Here is an 18,828-nt window from a genome sequence, read left to right on the forward strand (position 1 = left end):
GAATGAGTCCAAAATGCCTCCAAACCCCTTTTAAAGAGGGCATAACCCTAACTCACATCCAAGAGGGGTTAATAAAATATAATTTAATAATAATTTTTATTTATTAGTCCATTGTTTTCCAAAGATTAGCCCCTTTTTCCTGACTTCACCTTTTTGGGGCCTGCCTACCTTAGCAAAGTTCTTTTTTTTTAAATTATTTGAATAGGGGACATGACAAACATGTTGTAGTTAATGTTTATATCTGCACATATGGAAATTGTTGATTAATGTTTTCAAATGTAACTAAAATGATCCTATAATTTCTAGAAGGCCTAGATGTTTGCAAAATGTGGATTTATAGAAAATGTATCTTAGTTATTTGCAAAATGCCTCAAAGAGGTGTCACAAGGTGAAAGTTACTTAGGTGCTAACAACAACATGCCATGACCAATCTTGATATAAATGACTAATTTGATTAATGCATCAACTAATGAAGATGAATAAAATATTGAAACATATTAATGCAATCTTCAATCAAGAACATGTGAGCTCAAAAGATGGACCTAAATCTCAAAAACTCATTAGCCTAAGATCATTACAATTTTAGCCATGAAATAATTGCAATTGAAATTTTTTGAAAAAAAGGCCTAAGTGGGTTGGCCTAAGGGTCAAAAGTAGAATTCAAATTTCACTCAATAACAAATCAATTAGCTTATTTAAGTTTGGCCTCATGGTGGTTGTACAATTTTAAAAAACTTAATCCTTAGACCATTTGGGCCTAACATCAAGGGACATGAATTTAGGACTCAAATGTTTATAAAGGTTGGATGTTGAAATTCTTGGGAACATCCAAAACAATTCCATAAGCATATAAGAAGAGTAGATTGGTGAGTTTCACCTTGGAGGATGATTTTGGAAAATAAATTAGAGATCAAGATATCTAAACTCAAATGGATTTAATGTTAAACTTGGAGTTTATAAAGGAATATTATATTTGGAGGGTTCAAATGCTTGTAGATATGAGTTTATAAATGTAGCATTTTTTTACAAGCAACAAGGTAAGTGTTGATAAATATTTTGTGGCAATCATAGGTCTAGAGATGTTACTAGGTGTTGGGATAGTTAGAGGTCTAGAGGTTCCATCTGAAGGAGGATTATATTTAATGACAAGGAAGGTCATGTTAGGGCTATATGAAGGTGTTGATACCATTGGAAGGATCATGAAACGTTTGGAAAGGTGAGTTTGGTAAAACCCTTCATTTAGGCACCTAGGAAGGAGAGTTTGTTGGTTGGGTGTTCAAAACTTGATGGAATCTCCTATGAATTTGAAAATCATTTGTTTTGGATGAAAAGACAACTTTTTTTGAGGTCAGATGGTTTGTGACAAGAGATATGTTAGTGGTTCCTTTGTAACAAAAGGGCTAAAAGAGGGTTAATTGTGGGGCAGCAATGTTGGTTTGGGCATTTGGTCCAAGGGAGTAGCATGAGCATTTGAAGTATGTTGTGTAGAATCTAAAATGACATATAGATATGGTCTTAATTTTTTGAGAGTTTTGGGAAAATTTTGAAAAACTAATTAGGTAGAGCTAATTGGGAAATAGGGGTAGTGAAGGGCTTGTAGTGGGCTTTTGGTATCACCTAATAAGATGAGCATTTGGTAACCTTGGAAATAGGTTAGTTGAAGTTGTTTGAGATTTATGAAGGTGAAAAAAATACCTAGTTGAAGTGAAGTCAAGATTGGAGCCTATTGAGGCATTGTGGGCATTTGATGGTTGTTGAACAAGATTGCTTGGTGAATCCATCTGAGGGACATGGGATGATTTCTAAGATGTAGAGCCTATGGTGGCACAAGAGAATGGTATGTGAACTCTAATAAGGTTTGGATTTGATTGGATCAAGGAGAGTGATCCTATTAAGAAGCTTGATTGTGTTATGAGAACACTAGGAAAGTCCCTCTTATTGTGAATAACTGAAAGTCCACCTAGGTCTCTGCATCAATGTCAAGAGCTAAAGGTGGAATGATTTCAAGGTAGGAAAAAAAGCTCTAATAATTCCTCTTTAGAATTGTAGCCGGAGTCCTAAGCATTTTAATCCATTTGATTGTGTATCAATAAGATTTAACATAAAATAATCCTAAGAACATTAAGTTAAGTTGAAACATATAAGAAAATGAATGAGAGAAATTTTGTTATGTATTACCTGAAAATAAAACTAGTTGAGAAGGCAAGGGTGCATGAGTTTTCAAAACTTCATGTGCTTCTCAATCAATTTCTGTGGATAACAAGCAAAGTCTTCACATACTCTCATACATTATAATATTGAAACACAATCAATATTTTTTTGATAGGGAATGTTTAGTAAAATGAAGCAGAGAAAAAAAAACATAGTTGCAGTAGAAAAATAAGGTTAAATGTAGTAGTGATCATTGCAAAAATTCCAACAAGATCACCATGAACCATCTGAGAATAAAAAAGATCAAACATAGAGGTAGCCCAGTGTGCTATCATACTCTTACAATCTTATCCTGATTTTCTTCCTATATCTAGATAACCACATTTTCTCACCATGATGCTGACATTCTGATCTAATACAAGCCACAAGAAATTGTAATATTTTTAGTGTTTTCATTTGGGAATATTGTTAAGGAAAATATATGGTAAAGGTGATGATGAAGCTAGAATGATGAGAATTCCATTAGTTTCCTAATTTCATTTCTTATTCATGTGCACTATGTTGTAATGTTATTATATTATCTAATCTACTGTCCCCCAGTTCTTTATTGTATTCATCTCCAGCTAGTCAAATCTCTTAGACTGTTATATCCATTACATATTTCCCTCTTTAAATTTTAATAAACCTTCATCCTATATAAATGCAACTATATTTTCTAGGTTTTTGTCATAAAATATCCAGCTGCTCTGTGGTGATTTGCTAGTTCACAAAAATTGGTTTTGTCAATATGGAAAAACAATCCCAAAATCAGTTTGGTTTGGTTTTCTGTACAATATAATATATAATTTGATATTCCTATATATATATTTATATATAACAATTTATATGTAAATACAATAATGGATAGACTAATAGGAAGATATATATTTTACATCCCTCCTATATATCTTTATAGGATTACAAGAATATTATATTAATTAATTATTTTATTGATTTATATATAAATTTTTTATATAACATGATTTTGGGTTGCACATTTACACACACATCATTGACTATCCAATGGGGAGTGCAGATTATCCAAAACATCCAATGCTATTGTTGTCAACTCCATGAAAAATTCCTCTGCTTTGGGTCTTTCGTACCAAACTCTAGCCCACTTAAAGCATTCAAAAATGATTGTTAAGACTTGGAGAACCTTCCATAAAAATTTTTAAAATGGGCACCCACAATTTTTTTATTAACAGCATTTTTAGCTCCTAGGCCAACAACATTTTATCCTTCACACTCTCCATGTTTTCTTTTCTGTAGATGCAAACAAATTTGTACTGGTCTTGCAACAAAAACACCAAATAAATCTCAAATGCTTTAAACGTATGAGGATCACATGGATGCAATGAGTGCTAGGTGGACTATTTGTAATCATAAGAGATGAGCTCTTGTAAACCACTACTCTTGCAATTGTTTCAAGATTGGTACTAATTAAACATCACATAATTTGACATCACAAAAAATACCGCCTATTTTTTAATGAAGGAACTGAGAAGATCTATGATCAATGGTTCATAGGGAACATAAATTTTTGAAGGTTTTGCAAATGGCATGGCAAGCTAAGAAGGCTTAATCTTGGGCAAAAATTTATGGTCAAGGAAAGTTGGATCATCACAGAATTGAGTAGGCAGAACATCTAGGAAGTTGCAGTGCTTCAACCTTGTAAGTGTCACCTCAATGCAATGGGTACTAAAAAAAAAAAATTAAGTTGATGAGAAATGGTTGTTATGAATTCAACTTGTAAGCATCTCCTCAATGCATTGGGTATTAAACAAACAATTCAAGCTGATGAGTATGGGTTTTTATGAACCACAACTCATGAAATATGCATTAAGTCCTAATAATGAATTACAGTTAAAAGCCAGCGATTGATATTTATGAATGAAAATGGAAAAGAAGAATGAATTCCATAACTAAAACTTTTTGAGATTCGACATCACCTAGAAATGAATGAAAGTTTTATCTTTATTTTCAAATCCGAGCCCCATCCTATAGGATGAAGGGAAGGTTAAGAGGGCATCAATAATAATAATAATAAATCATAGTTCATAGTGTAGCCTATGGATTATCTTTCATATTCTAAATAAATAATGAAGAATAAAAAATATTTATTTTGTTCCATATTCATATTTGAAAGACTAGGACAATTTCATTAGGACTAGCTACCCCATAGTATTAGAAAGACTTGTAACATATTATCTATCAATGTATCAGAAACAAAGATGAATACCTCACATTGAGTATGAGTATCAAGAAATTCATTGTTAAATATTCTCAATTATGTTGAATTGTCAAAACAAAGTAAATTTCTATTGTTCTACATGCCTCTTCTTTTGAAGAGTTAGCTTCTCTTGATGCCCATACCCAAAATGTTCTAGATGTCTGGGTTCAGCATATAAGCCCTGGGGAATCTCTCAAACATATTGATGTAATTTTTTTTTGAGATTTTTATTACTACAATCACAACATCACTCTGAACAAAGCATATATATTTATATAGAAGGACTTGCATAAAAAAAAAACATGGCATCTCTATTGCTAGCACAAACAACATATCACAATCCTTCTTGCTAATGTCACCAGGCTCAACCATGTTTGCACTTTTGTTGAGTATGTGATTCATGTTGGAAATATTATTTTCATTGGTGTCAAGAGGAATTTGTTGTCTAATATTTTTGGCAATAATTGTCTTGATGTCAAAGGTGTGTGAACATAATCAATAATGGCCACTAATCATAGTACAAAGGCCAATTCAAATCAGCTTTAGATCTCCTCACTCAAGGCAAGTTTAGTTATGTCATATTGGCATTTAATTTATGCAAGATCGAGTCTATGATGATGGCCAAATCACCTTCAAAAAGTCACTTTCTTCTAGAGATATCTTTGTAATACAATGTTATGTTGCTTATGTTGGCTGACTCTTAAAGTCATGAAACATGTTTCACAAAGAGTCTGACTTCACTATCATTTATCAAGACAAAGGCATGTTATAGCCCAATAAATAGAGATGACTATTTGTAATTACGTGATTATAAACTACATTAATAAAATGTGATAAACAACAACAAGAAAACATATTGGGCATGCCTTGAACAAGATACTGAATGATTTTATCAACATATATATGTTGCTTGAAGGGTATAAGGTGCACTATGTGCACAATGAAGATCATAGTATGTGGTGACTAATTAGCCATTAATGCCACCAGAGATGGACTCTAATCAAGTTTGGTGTTTGATTCAGTCAAATAAGTTTTGAATTGGGTATTGATTATTTGGATGAACCTTTCAAAAGGAAAGGTGCTGATGAATTAGTAAAGGAGAGAGACCTTACTATCAAGAGATAAGACTAGAAGTCCTTAGTGACGGTGACAGAAAGGAAAGATTTTGGTTGTCACAGGATGATAGAGGGATTTTATCACTATTAATAGATGAAGTGGGACTTGGAGATTGAGGAAGATCAAAGGAGACATGTCGTTAGTGATTCAAAGTTCTTGGAGGGGTTTGCAAGCCATAGGATAAGGCTAGGAAAATGCATTTGACAAGATTGGTTGATTGTTATACATGACAATAGCTTGGTTATTTGTCTCTATTTTATGTATACTAATATTGTGTATGGTATGTAAAGTGAGTTGAGTGTCGGAAAGGGATGAGGAAAGAATAAACATAGTTCTCCAATACTTGGGATGAAGGTGGCACAAAGAGAAGGGTATTAGATGTGATCATCTAGATAATGTGCAAGGTGACTATACTCATCAGGACATCAAGTAATTTTTATGTTGTTCATTTATCAAGTTAGGAGTTTGGATTTTGAGTGGTTTGGTCAAGGTGTAGGGTGGTTGAGCCAAGTCAATGATCCATAGTAGAATGCATTGGGGGTGTTGGAATGTGCAAGAGAGACACAATCATAGGTTACCAAGTGAGTTGACACTAGTGGTTAGACATGGCAAAATTCTAACTTGTGGATGGAATATGTAATTGGAAGGGCTAGAGAGAGATCCTAGTTGGTTTTGGTAAGAGGATAGGGTGTGAACTTGTGAAGTAGGTTGCATTGTGAAGGATTGTGTGAGAATAATCAGACATGGGGAGATGCAAACACAAATGAAAAGGATAGAATGTGGTAACCAATTATACATTCATGTAATTAGAGATGGACGCTAATCAGGTTTGGTGTCTAAATTATGAATCAGTCAAAGAAGTTTTGAATGACATTGTGAGTATTTGAAGGAACCTTTCACAAGGAAAGGTGTTGATGATTTAGGATAGGAGAGAGACCTCAATATCATAGATGGGATTGGAAGTCCTTATGGGTTTTAGTTGTGGATGCTCTGCATCAGCATGCAAGTAAATGAATACAAAAATGGCTATATCATAAAACTATTGTCACAAAAAAATGTGGAGATGGAGATAGGGGAAACAATGGGAACAAGGTTGGGGATGTGCCTTTTCCTTAAAACAAGATTTCTTGGTGACAATGAATTAAATAATTATAAGTACTTGAAATAATAATAGAATGCAATAAGTGAAAAATTAGGCAAGTAAATAGAACAACACCACATCACAACAAGGGGGACAAAAACTCATTGGAGACACACAATGTGGGATAGCTATTGCATGTTAATTTGGTTGTAACACTTAATATCAATTGTATTTAGGAAGCTTATAATCAATTCCTATTATTGATTCTTCAATAAAACATTCAGGTTGATGCATATAGAGACCCTTCTCTCATTGGTGTGTCCTCCTCATTAAGGTTACTTAGAGTAACTCCGTGCTCTACTGGAGTGCATGTAAAATTTTTAGAACAAACTCTAGCTAAGAATGTGCTACCCCCATATCCAAATCGAAAAGATGTGGATATGCAGTTGAGGGAAGGATCGAGAACAAGGATGTAGATGTGCCTTAACAAGAGTTCCTTGTGACCTTGAATTAAATAATTATAAGGGTTTGAAATGAAAATAACATGCAAGACATCAACAATTGGGGGAATAAAGAGCACAAATCAACATCGCAACAAGGGGTATAAAAATTCATTGCAGAAACATAGGGTGGGATAGATGCCACATGTAAATTGGGTAGTAACACTTAATGTCAATTGGTATTAGGAATCTTATAAATCAATTGTTATTATTAAGCCTTCAAGAACACATTTAAGCTAATACATATATAGACCATCATCTCATAGGCATGTCCTCCTAAAGCTTGCTCATAATAGCTCCATACTCGACTAAAATGCATGTAAAATTTTTAGAACAAACTATAGTTGAAGATCTACTGCCTTTGAACTAGATGTAATGAACCCAATGGACATATTTGTACATATGATGTATCATAAAAACAACACAAAAAAGTCAAACAGACAAATCACCTCAGTAGTTCAAAGGGAAAGAAACTTATCATCCAATCTGAGTTGTGTTCTGGTATAACTCCTATATAGAATGATTTCACAATGCTTGAATGCATGACTTATGCTTAGATGACATGTTTGTGGTGAGCCAAGTGTGTAAAACTAAAGTATTGTCACAATAAAACTCAGCCAAGCACAAGTCCATGATAAAAGGATGAGTGGTAAATTCAACAGAGGATTGGACATTTAGCCACACCCAAATCAGTCATTGATTCAAAGGTCAAAAGTTAGACCAAAGTTATTCACTTTTAAAACCATAACTTTTTCTTATGGACTAAAGTTTTTGTCCAAACATTATTAAAGAGGTCCAACCATTGGTGGGCATCACATGAGATTGTGATATTTTTTATTTATGTTTTCCAAAAGTATTAAATGTGTATCCTTATATTCAACACTTCATGCTAGATATTGTCATATGAGAAATTAATTGTTTGTCCAGATAGTTATAAAAATCATATTCCAAGATACTACTAAATTTTCCTAGTAAAAAATATATTGTATATTGGAAGCATCCACCATAGACAGCTAGAAATTTCACAGGAAAGGTTATTATGTATACAAGGCTCATTGATTTTTCAGAAACGTTGACATCAAAAGCCACTTACTTTGCACTTTTTGAGACAGTCTTACATCCAAATGTCTCTATTGCCAAATTGGATATTGGTTCAAGAATTATGAAAAATTAAATTCCCAAATCCTCCAAGACCAAACCTATTCCTTGATTTTTCTGGGTCTATTTTAGAATTTCCCTATATAGATAATTTATTTTCAGCATTTCCAACCAAAATGCCATTGTTTGTGTGTACCATGTAACATAGAAAAACTAAAACTAAATAAAGATGGAATGGAGGTTGGAAAATCATCTCCAATGTTTGAAATTTATTAAACCCCTAAGTAACCAAATTTTGAGAAGAATCCTCCAAGAGAGATTCCATCATGTATGGGACACTTATACTTCTACAAGAATCAATACTGATCAAATTCAATGATGCAACTAGCTTGCCAAAATCAATGTTAGAGACATTGTTAGATCTAAATATGACAGTGCTCACCAAGTACTTTACTAAAAAAAATGAAATTCAAGGCCCATTGGTACTATAGAACCCAAAGGATTTTCTTGAATCACTAATATTGATTTTTGATGGAACTTCCATGCTATTTATTTTTGTTGATTTTCAATGGAAATCTAGGCATTGCAGTATATAGTTGTAGATTATTATAGAAAACAAAATGAAGAACAAAAAATTGATTAAATGGGGATCCACAAATCCCTATTATCAATAAGACATAAAATATCTCCACAAAGATTACACACTAGATGCAATCTTAAGTTGTAAAATTAGATTGAATTAGGGATACCCCATATTGGTTGAAGATTCAAATCAATGTTTTTAGCATGTCTAGCCAAAAAATCACCATTCCATGTGCATGGTATCAAAAAAATACTGAAAGCCCATATATGAACTAAACAGAGATATTAAAATCCCTCCAATTATAAAGATTATGAAAATTTCTAAAAAAAAAGAGTAGACTGCAAGAAAAGAAACTTATTTAATGGGTGGGTCTTATATTTTTGGGAACTACATTTATATAGCACTTTCAAAAGAAACTTCACCACTTTCCATAAAAGATTGATTTAGAATAGATCAAAAATAGTAATGAAATTCAATTAGAATCCACATATGCCTTCCATTGGTTAAGATAAAAACTTAAAATAGATCTTTAAAGAAAAAAATTGCTTCCAACCACAATAAAGGAATGATTGTTGAATGTCCTATGATTGAGTGGGATTAACTTCTCAAGTTGTAGTGTTAAAGCTTATGCCATTGCACAGAAATACTCATAAACTAGACATGGATTCAATGAAGAGATATATGTCTCTACCACTAATTGAAACTATAGAGCTCTTTGACTAAATTGATAGTTAATTAATAGTAGAATAAAAAGTTTTGACAAAAAATGTTTTCATATTCTAGACCAAAATATCATTGTCAAGTGTAACTACTAAAAATGAATTGTGGACACTGAAAAGAAAGGAATGGTCATCCAAAAAGGCCTTATCTTTATTAAACTAAATGATGCATCTCAATTAGAAGTCTCTTCCATCTTGTTGTGCAACTGAGTAGCTAGGTTCCTAAATGGTTGGCATGTATGTATTTTGAAAAAATTGCCAACTTCAATCAATTTGAAAAAGCCCAAATAAGATATTGTCTCGACTGAGCCACTTGAGTATACATTTCATAAATGTTGTACTTTGATGAAAATTTTGTTGGTAATAGTGCAAAATATAATATTCAAGGCTTAGATATCAAAATGTGTGACATAGATCTAAAATTGGTGGTTAATCCTTTTACATAAATCACAAGCATAGAAACACTATAAAAAAAAGGAAAGTAATCTTGCACAAAAAAATGGCACATTTCACTGATAAAGAATAGAATACAATAATGGACTATAAATTTATTTCCCCAAATGACACAATAGTTGACAAACCTTCAATGCAAGGACTTCTGTGTAAAACATTATGTTAGGGTTTGAAAGCAAAGTATAAAAAATTGTTCATATGTAATTTCTATGAGAGAGATCAAGATAAGGGACCTATCATTGATTGAGATGTAGAATGATCCATAAAAATAGTAGGTAGGAAGCTTGTGATATAATGTGATAGGGAGAATTGAATATGCCATGGGCCTAGCCACACTATTTTTGAACCCCAATGTTAAGTCGCCACTAACTGTGCGCATCTTCTGTGACTGGGAAATTGGGAAGTCTAGCCTAATGCTTCAGGTTTGTTTATATCAGATTTCTAAAGGCATTGAGGTGTCTATTAAATATGAGCTCTATTCTAGGAAAAATTTCTAAATGTTTGACATATAAAATTGCGACAGACTGAAATTATTCTACTAAAGATGGCAGCTCAACTAGCATTTCCAAATTTACTCAATAGTGAGAAGTTTCACAAATGCATAGACATTCAACAATCTCAAAAAGTTCTAGAAACATATGAGGAGATAAATGAAGAGGTGAAAGAGCTAAATCCATTACCATTGGCTATTGTTTCTATGAGTAAAATTCTGTTTAGTGATACACTCGAATTAATAAATAAGATAATGCCATGAAAGAAATTTTAATCATGGTGCACACCTGACCAGAAAGATAATCCACTGGTGTAGTTCTTGAATGGTGACTATCATTCTGATTAACACAAAGTATATAAATCATTAGTGCTCATTGATTGGAATGAGATGGTAAGCTTCCTTTCTTTAATAAATTGGTGGAGTTTTTAGTCTCTTTGCATGGGCCTAGCCGCATTAAGAATAAAAATAGTAGGTAATAGGAAGAATAAAACTAGTTTAGAAAACATGTTCCACTTACCTCAACATGACTAAAATTCTAGTTAGTTTAGAGAGCATAGATCTATCTTCAGTCTTCAAGAGAGCTATCTTTGGATCGATTCCATCAAATTTCAAAGTAAAATCTCCCACCTTCTCCTTAAAAATTTACTTCCTGCCTTCCTCTCAACCATAACAATGAATTAGGGCGCATGAAATGAAAAAATTTTCCTTCCTCTCCACCATAAAAATGAATTTACTTTTTTCATTTTAATATAATGAACTCGTGTTCGTCAAAATTTCAACCAAAACAGGCATGGGTTCTTAAAAAAAGACATTTTTCCTTACCTATTGCGACCAATTTGACCCAATTTGACCCCATTTTAATAAATGGTCAAAAATTTTGGTCTAAAAATAGGGTCAAATTTACTAGTGCCTTAGTACACCTTATTGCAATTTGACCAACTTCATTGCAATTAAAACATATGATGGGTAACTTACCTTTGTATTTTCCTTTGCCTCTACTAAATCTCCTAGCCAAAAATTCTTCTAGATCTTCATCATTTGTGTCACTATCACTAGCAACATGCTTGAATTTTTTCCTTTCTTTAGGTTCTTTTAGCGTCATCTTAGATTTGAAAGCATAATCAATATTCTTTGATTTGAAATTATCAAAATTGGAGAGTTCAAAAGTAGTGAGTCTACCAAACAACCCTTTAAGGGTTAGATAACTACTAGGAATACACCTAAGTTCTTTTATAGAAGGGACTGTAATAGCATAGATTAGCAGTAGGGTTCTCAACACTTTGCTAATCACATTCTCATCTTTAATAATTCTATTTTCTCCTCTAATTGAATTTATAATATCTTTGATTCTTGCACAATACTCTACTATAGTCTCACCTTCTTGCATTCTCATTTCATCAAATTTTTCTCTTAGACTTTTTGCTTTGGCTCTCAACACATTCTTGTCTCCTCCATATATCTTCTATAGGGCGTCCCACATTCCTTTATAAGTGGTACATTTTTAATGTCTTCAAACTTTGAATAACTTAGGGTAGATGTTATCTCCAACATTCCCTGATTATGTTCTTTCTTCTATTTGAGTTATTTAATAGTTGGGGCTTCAATTATTGCAACATATTCATTGGTGATGGTTGTCTATGCATAATCTTCAATTCTTCATAGATGCAACTTCATCAAACTTTTCCATCTAGGAAAGTCTTACTTGTTGAAGTTTTCTCATTTTACCAGTACTCGGCAATAATATGTTGTTTTCTCAGGAATTACTATCTTTGATGCTTGGTCAATACTAGGTTGCTCGGCATACACTAATTATTTACTCTTTCTCATCAAACATTAATCTTTCTTCACTCGGCACCTACTAAATTCCTCTTTTCTCAACACATACTGAACTAACTTCTCTTAGCTTCAACTAAATTTCTTCTCAACCTACCCTGACTTGCTCAACTTCCATATTTTACTTAGTTAGACTTGGCAGACACATTTCTTTACTCAGCCTCCTTCTTATCTTTTCTCAAGTATCCTTTAATTATAGCTTTGAGTAGATAAACAATACACTATATCATCAATGTATCACTTGGTCTTAGTGCTTCTTTTATACACCATATAACTCAATCTTTCTCTAAGTACTCCTGTTATCCTTCCTTTTAAAATCCTCTTCATTAATCAATCAAATGATAGCATTCATACCAAATTAGTCTCACCAACAAGTAGTAGGTTTGACATTAGAGACAAAATAATGATTGTTCCATGATAGGTTTCATCAATCTTCCTCATTTCAACAATCTTCAACAAGAAAGGAAAGAAAAGGTCAAGCAAGACAAGGTGCAACAAGTTAGCCAATGAAGCGTTTGTGAAGGTTAGAAGCATGACATGGGATGTGTGAACTCATTCTTTTTCACATGGATTGCTTTATTTTGGATATGGATTTGAAGGCTTCCATGGTTGTATTGCAATGATTTTTTTTTCAATAATACATGGTGATGGATGCTTTTGGAGGCTAGGTTTTCCCTCAATGGGGGTTTTCGAGGGCATATCTTGTGTCACATTTTTGTGGGTATGTGGTCTATTCTTTCACATGTGGATTTTAATTACTTATTAATTCAAATCTATTATGGGTTATGTGGAAATGATAATATTTATGATTGTAAGTTCCTTTACAAGTGGTATCAAAGCAAGGTATTATTGTTGTAACCCTAGATTGACTCCATTAGAATTCATGAAAGGATAAAAGAAAAAAAAAGATGTATGAGTTTTGTAGGTTGTGTATTATAGATCTAAAGGTTTTGTATTTGTAGTTATGATGTGATGTTGGCAAATTTTGGGCATGTGAAATTGTCGGTCAAAAGATTTTTTTAGATGTTTCATTTAAATGAGGGTTTTAGGGGGAGAGGTTGCATAAATGACCTCCTAGGTAAAATTAGATCTCACAATTGGATTTGGGTTGGCTTTTCCATAAATTTTGATAAATAATATGCCCTAGTTTGGCCATGCTTATACAAAATGCAAATCCTTTTTAGTTTCATCCTATGATGGTCGTCAAATATAATCTTGTTAAAATTTTCAAAAAAAACAAATTGCTTTGAAAGTGGTAAAAAGTTTGTCTTGGCAAAATGACCATAACTTTCACATCAGATTTAAAATTTCTTATAGTCTTGAGAAAGCTAATGTAGAGCACTACAGCTTGGTGTAGGTTTGATTCTATGATTTTGACATTTTGTTAGAATTTAAGAGCCCAAAAGTTAGATGTTTCTTATTTTGAATATAGATTTGGGCATAACTTGGGCATATAGAGTTGGATTTTGGACTTTGAATACTAAATGGAAATCTCTTAGAGAGCTCTACAAGGTGGTTTAGATTTAGTGTAGGTTTGGCATGATTTATTCAGTGGTATATTGATCTAAATAGTTTATGATATATATTGACTATGGTAACATTTTGATTTTAATGACATTGTCTATTTTGGAGATTTGGCATTTGATGTCATTGTATACTCATCTTATATTTCAAATTGGTCTCTTGTTGATATGGCTATCAGTGTTTGGTTTGGATATGTATGATGACTTGTTTGGTCTATAAGTTGTGCAGTGTTATAAGTAGTCTATACTTACAAGTTACATTTATGGCTTGGATATGAGTTGTCTTTTCCCATTGATCTTTTATTATTGATATATATTAATAGTTTGTGACTTGGATTTCTATTGTCTATGCCCTTAGTCACATGATTTGTTGATTTGTCTTCATGTAAAAGGGATGAGATTTTTTTAGAAGGTATAGCCATGGTAGAGAATTGTGGTTGACTAATTTATGATAACAAGTTGAACGCTATAAGAGTTTAGATGCTTAGTTCATGGATGTGATCATGGTTTCATGTATTTTGGCACAACATGATTGGATATACAAGTACATCCTTGATGTTCATTGGTTTGGATTCATCCTTCTGATGATATATCTTCTTTTGTTGAGAATCATGGTTATTTGGTTTTTTTTAAGGAGCTCATGATATGCAAATTGAGTCCTTTGATGGTTTTATGCCTTGGTTGATTCTCATGGTTAGAGGATAGTTTTTTCATAATGATGTCATGGATAGCTTGGATACATAATTTAGTGGGAACATGCTAATGTGACCACTAGTCTTGCTCCCACCCTAGCTTCCTCTAAGGTCATCTTAGGTCTTTCTCCTGACCTAATAGGGTTTCTTCATGTTAGGATCGAACCATAGAAAAATAATAATTACATGCAAATATAACCAATAACAAAAAAATAGTTCACATAGAAAAGAAAACAAGGCACCAAGATTTAATATGGTTCACCCAATCCTTGGGCTACATCCACCAAACAACAAGTTCGATATTATTATGATCCAATGATTACAACCTGATTACAATTTGTAATCCCTTATAGCTCAGTACTACCATAAGAACCAATTTTGCATCACAACTTAATAAAAATACCTAACCCTAAGACCTTTTATACAAGTATTTTATGCCATTTTAAGGTTACAACATGTCAGCCATATGTTAGCTACAATGTCGGCCATGGCCCACAACCTCGAAGAATTTATGAAGTATGTACAGTGCTTTCCTAATTAGTCACCATAATCTAACAATCTCCCACTTGGGAACTGATTAGGCTCGACACTAAACAACAATCTCCCAATTGGAGACTGATTCTATAGCTATACCACAATCACATGGGGCCCCACTAGATCAAACCACCCTAATCTCTGCTATTCTTTGATTCATGGTTAGTCTAGAAGACCAATTGATGTTGGAGATGAGTTCAACTTCTCCCTTGTTACTACCATTGTCAACATATCTATTGGATTATCATTTGTATGTATCTTCTCCAGCTTTAACTTTCCATCCTTCAAAACTAACCAAATGAAATGGTACTACAACTGCATGTGTTTGGTCTTAGAATGTAGAGCTGAAATTTTTGCAAGATGAATGGCACTTTGACTATCTATAAAAAAATAACTATCCCTTTGAGGGTGTCCCAATTATTCCAAGAAGAATTGAAGCCATATCATCTCCTTGGCTACCTCTATAGTAGCAACATACTCTACCTCTGTAGTGGATAAAGCATTAACCTTCTATAATCAAGAAACCTAGCTCATGGCTGCCCCACCAACAGTAAAGACATAACCTATAGTACTCTACCTGGTGTCAATATCCCTTGTCAAATCTAATTCAACATAGCCTTTTAAATCAATAGTAGAGCCCCCAAAGTGTAAACACTTATTAGATGTTCCTCTCAAATATCTAAGAATCCATTTGATTGCATTCCAATTCTCAATTCCTAGATGTCTCATATACCTGCTAACGACTCCCACTACATGTGCAATATCTGGCCTAGTACATACCATAGCATACATCAAGCTTCCTATAGATGAATCATAGGGTACCTTGGACATCTTATCCTCCTCTTCCTATTTCTTAGGACACATCTCCTTAGTCAACTTCAAATGACCAGGTAAAGGTTTGCTAATAGTTATAGCATTCTTGATAGAGAAACATTGAAACACCTTCTCTACATAATCAGCTTGAGATAGCATCAATGTTTTGTTCTTCCTATCTTTACAAATCTTCATACCAAGGATTTGTTTTGCTGTCCCCAAATCCTTCATAGTAAATGCATGTGCTAATTGACTTTTCAGCCCCTTAATGTGATCCATGTTAGACCCAACTATAAGCATATTATTAACATATAAACATAAAATAATGTAGCTATCATCATCCAACCTCTTAAAGTAAACATAATGATATGAATGACACCCACTATAACCATGCTCATGCATAAAAATATCAAATTTTAGATACCATTTCTGAGGTGCTTGCTTCAAGCCATATAAACTTTTCTTCAATTTGCACACTAAGTTCTCCTTACCTTTGACTGCAAATCCTTATGCCTGAGCCATACATATCTCTTCATCCAAATCACTATGAAGGAAGGCTATTTTAACATCCAACTACTCTAAATGCAAATCTTCAGTAGCCACAAGACTTAAAATAGTACAGATAGAAGTCATTTTAACAATAGGAGAAAATATCTCATCAAAATAAATTTCCTTTTCTATGCAAATGCTTTTACAACTAATCTAGCCTTAAATATTTTTTGACCCTCTTCATCTTCTTTCAACCTATAAACCCACTTATTCTATAAAACTCTTTCACCTGCAGGCAACTTTCACAAATCCCATGTCTTATTCTTCAGTAGAGAGTCCATTTCGTCTTTCATTGCAGACTCCCACTAAATCTTAGTATCCACCTACATAGCTTCATCATAACTTTTAGGTTCACTAGAATCAATAAGTAAAATAGAATACAAAGAGGGAGAGAATCTTTTTGGAGGTCTAATTTTCCTTGTTGACCATCTAACATTCATCGGTTTATGTGGTATTTGTTGTTGTAGTTGTTGCAGATCATGAGGAATGGCTAGAACATTAACTTTTGGAGTATCATCCAACACTACATAATCATCTTTTTTCATCTCATGTTGCTAGAATAGATCTTTTTACAACACTTTCTCATTGAATATGACATATCCACTTCTTAAAATTTTATGATTTTCAAAATCCTAAAGCCTATAACCAAATTCATTAATGCCATATCCAAAAAATACACATTTGTTTGACTTAGCTTCTAGCTTGGTTCTATTTTTAGAACCTATGTGAGCAAATGTTTCACAACCGAAGGTCTTGAGGAAAGAATAACTCAACTTCTTACCAATCCATGCTTCCTCTATAATACCATAGCCCAAAGGAGTAGAGGGACCTCTATTAATAAAATATATAGTAGTATTGATAGCATCTTCCCACATGTGTAAGGGCAACCCAACATGAAACGTCATGCTCCTTGCATGCTCCATTATAGTTCTGTTCATGTGTTTAGCCACTCCATTTTCCCATGGAGTCCTTGGAATAGTTTTTTGTCTACAAATACCATTAGTGAAGCAATAATCTTCAAATTCATGACTGCAATACTCACCACCATGATCAGATCTAAGACATTTTAATTTCTTACCAGTCTCATTTTCAACTAAGCATTTCCATTTCTTAAAAGTTTGAAATACATCATATTTATGTCTAAGGAAATAAACCCATACTTTTCTAGTTGCATCATCAATAAATGTAACATAATTAATGAGAGCCACCAAAGGAAGATACCTAAGCTAGTCCCCATACATTAGTATGCACAAGCTCTAATTTCTCCTTTTTGTTTTCCTTCCCAGTCTTCACAAAACACGCTCTCTTTTGTTTTCCATACACACAACTTTCATAGAAATCCATATTAACACATTTTAGACCTAGTAAAAATTTCTTTGAATGAAGTAATTTCATACCTTTCTCACTCATGTGCCCAAGTCTTTTGTTCCAAAGCACTGTATTAGAATCTACATCAACTATTTGTTCTCCCTGCTCAATTATAACAATTGTTCCTGGACATTCATTTTTCTCTAAAATAATTAAAGTAGAAGGAAAATTATGACCTGCACAAAGATATAAGGTGTCTACTTTCACACCTTTTGGTACTACAAGGGAACCTTTTGAAACCTTCCAATTTTTATCATTAAAAGTAAGTACACAACCCTCATCACTAAGTTTCCCTACTAAAATTGAATTCCTACTCAGCCTTGGAACATGTCTTACCTCATGTGATAGCCAATGATTCCCATTCTGCAATTTAATTTTAATTTTTTATTTTCCAACAATCTGACAGGGTCCATTATCCCCTAAATAAAAAATCCCAAAATCCCCTTGGACATAATTAATGAAATAACCTCTATGAGGTGTAGCATGAAATGAAGCACTAGAATTTAAAACCCATGAATCATCAAAAATTTCTAAAGATAGAAGAAAAGCATCCTCTTTGGATTTGTTACTTACCACATTTGCCTCCTTGTCTCCATTTGATTTATCTCCTTCATTTTTCTTTCGATTCCAGCAATCTTTCTTTTTATGACTTGGTTTTCCATAGTACCAGTAGTTGTTTGGTTCTCTTGATTACGACTTCTTTCCCTTTGACTTTCCTTTTGAAATCCCATGATTTTTAGAGTTACTTCCTCTATTAGTTGTTCTACCCCTGCTTTGTGTGTTTAAAGCACTTCCTAATGTAGATCCACCTAAGTTTTTCCTATGAGTTTTCTCACTCAAAACAACACTGATCACATCTTCACATTTTAGGGTACTAGATCTAGAAACAAAATTACTCACAACCATTACCAAGCCATTTTAGCTTTCAGGCAAAGAACAAAAAATCAAGAAAGCCTTAATTTCTTCATCAAAATTGATACCCATAGAAGATAACTAACAAGTAATAATATTAAACTCTTTTAAATGATATGCAATAGATCCACCTTCTAC

Source organism: Cupressus sempervirens, chromosome 3 (assembly GCF_028749045.1).
Source record: "Cupressus sempervirens isolate cs-2001-9-10 chromosome 3, ASM2874904v1, whole genome shotgun sequence".
NCBI classification, from domain to species: Eukaryota; Viridiplantae; Streptophyta; class Pinopsida; order Cupressales; family Cupressaceae; genus Cupressus; species Cupressus sempervirens.